Source organism: Columba livia, chromosome Z, assembly GCF_036013475.1.
Source record: "Columba livia isolate bColLiv1 breed racing homer chromosome Z, bColLiv1.pat.W.v2, whole genome shotgun sequence".
NCBI lineage: Eukaryota > Metazoa > Chordata > Aves > Columbiformes > Columbidae > Columba > Columba livia.
The window spans coordinates 48005671-48008393 of NC_088642.1; the positions used below are offsets into that span (position 1 = coordinate 48005671).

At 43.8% G+C, this 2723-nt stretch overlaps 1 long non-coding RNA gene across 4 annotated transcripts in view; it reads right to left on the bottom strand.

Annotated features, from left to right (window-relative positions):
- LOC135577273 (uncharacterized) overlaps positions 1–2723 on the bottom strand; it is a 95628-nt gene that overhangs the window by 25482 nt on the left and 67423 nt on the right. The gene's annotated exons all lie outside the window — the stretch shown is intronic.

Below are 2723 nucleotides of genomic sequence, written 5' to 3' on the forward strand. Positions count from 1 at the left end.
CTGAAAAACAAAGTAAGATAACACAGCAGCCAAACAAAATCTTCATTCTCTTCAAGAAGAGTTATTTACAGAATCACATAATGGTTGGGGTTGGAAGGGACTTCTGAGATCACCCAGTCCAACCCATCTGCTAAAGCAGGTTCACCTAGAACAGGTGGCACAGGATCATGTCCAGGCAGTTCTTTAATATCTCCAGAGAAGCAGACTCAACCTCTCTGCACAGCCTGTTCCAGTGCTCTGGCACCCTCAAAGTAAAGAATTTTCTCTTTGCATTCAGATGGAACTTCCTGTGTTTCAGATTTTGCCTGCTGCCTATCATTCTGTTGTTGGGTACCACTGCAAAGAGTTTGGCCCCATCCTCTTGGCATCTGCCCTTAAGATATTTATAAGAATTGATAAGATGCCCTCTCAGTCTTCTCTTCTCCAGGCTGAACAGACCCAGCTCTCTCAGTCTCTCCTCATAAGTCACCTAGTCATCTTTGTAGCCCACCACTGGACTCTCTCCAGTAGTTCCTTGTCTTTCTTGAACTGGGGAGCCCAGATCAAGACAGAGTACTCCAGATGCCCCTCACCAGGGCAGAGCAGAGGAGGAGGATCAACTCCCTCAACATGCTGGCCACACTCTTCCCAATGCACCCCAGGATACCATTGGCCTTCCTAGGCCACAAGGGTACAGCGCTGGTTTATGGTTGACTTGTTGTCTACCAGGACTCCTAGGTCCTTCTCTGCAGAACTGCTTTCCAGATCAACCCCCAACCTGTACTGGTGCCTGGGGTTATTCCTCCCTGGGTGTTGTTCCCTAGATTCGCTTTTGTTAAACTTCATTAGGTTCCTCTCCTCCCAACTCTCTAGCCTGTCCTCGCTGAATGGCAGCACAGCTTTTTGGTGTATCAGCCATTCCCCCCAGTTTTTTGTCATCAGCAAACATGGTGATGGTGCACTTTGTCCCTTCATTCAGGTCACTGATGAACAGGTCAAACAAAACTGGACCCTGTGCTGACCCCACAGGAACACCATGAGCTACAGACCTCCAGCCAGACTCTGCGCTGTGAATCACAACCCTATGAGCTCTGCCATCCAGCCAGTTCTCGATCCATCTCACTGTCCACTCATCTATTGTAAAAGTGCATTAAATTTCCTTGATCTTCTTTTTCCTTTTCAAAAAAACCCACTAAAAATAGAATCTGATTACAATGGGAGACCTATAAAGGTAATGTTTAATAGTCTGTATAGCTCTGTCAGCCTGGAGACTAAATGAATTCTAAAACTGTCAGAATATGGCACCTACTGCTTTTTCACTGCTCTGACAGGAGGAAAAGATCATCATTATCTGCCTGATGCTCTAAGGGGAGGGCTCCTAACAGCGTCAGAAGCCATCACTACTGAAATGTCACTGGCCTTTGGCCAACAGCTTCAAAGACAACTGAAGCAGAGCACATGGGATTCCTTCTTATTATCTTAGGTAGACAAATGGTAAGTAATCTTTTTAGTATAGCACAGCAAGGAAGCTAGGAGATGTTCATCCTTGAAATAAGTGCTTCACCAGTTACTACAGTAATGCCAGGATTTTTAAATGGAACAGGGAATTGATGTGCAGGTAACTGAGGATTATGGCTGTGAAGTGTATTTTATCAGGCTTTACAGAAGAATGTCTGGCATAGAAAATGTACTTTGCCATACTCAGTGTTAGTTTGCATTGTTTACTTATCAAAAACACAATAAAATAAAAAAAAAATCTCTACCAGGAAGCACAGCATTTCTATTTCTCCCACAGGAAATAAACTTTATGAGACAAACACCAGTAGCTTTTAGAAGAAAATGCAGCCATAAGGCTGTAGTTTGAAGTCACGTATTTAGAAGACTGCAGCTGCCAGCACAGGAAAGCGTTCTCAAAGCCTTGGGTAAGAGCAGATCTGTCAGAATAAAACCCTGGAAGGATGAATTACAACTTACTGAACATAACTGCAGGATTTATAGATATGCTGGCACATGTAAGTAAAGCTGCCTGTGGGAAACAGGTGCAGCTGGTGACTACAAAAGCCCACCATTTTCCAGGGAAGGATACAAACCGGTTCCACCATTATCTCCAGCAAAATTCCTCATTTAAGGCCTGACACTGAACCTCCCCTTTTCCTACAACCAGCTGCTTTCAATAGACAGTGTGGGTCAGTAGCTAAAGCCTAAGTCCAGAGCTCTGGGCACACCTCTGCCACGGACCTGTTCTCCATCCTTAGGCAAGGCATTTGACATCACCGTGCTATTTAGTCTGTAGAACCATTGGCATTGCAGTTGTGACAACATATTTTTATTTTGTCCTGCCAGACAGGATATGATCTCAGCTGAGAACTCCCAACACCACAGTAAAGAAATGACTTAATAATTCAGAACAGAAACCTAAATCAAACTCTCCCTTCTTTTCCAGAAAATCAAATAAAGAATGCTTTATATCACCCCCAAATTCCAACATAATCTAACAAAACCACCCAGTCAGCTGGACTGTTTCCCAGCTCCAGCCCTTCTGAGAGACTACACAACAGCAAGACCTCTCTCCAACCAATAAACTGGAAAAATATAACACTGAGTTTTTGTCCTCCTCGCTATTCCTGCCTTTGTATTGCTGAGAGATATTAGGCTTCTGTGTCCTGCCTTCCACCAAATAAATGCACCTCGCATAAGCTATCATCTATTTTACTTCATGACTATATTTTATATATACGTGGGAG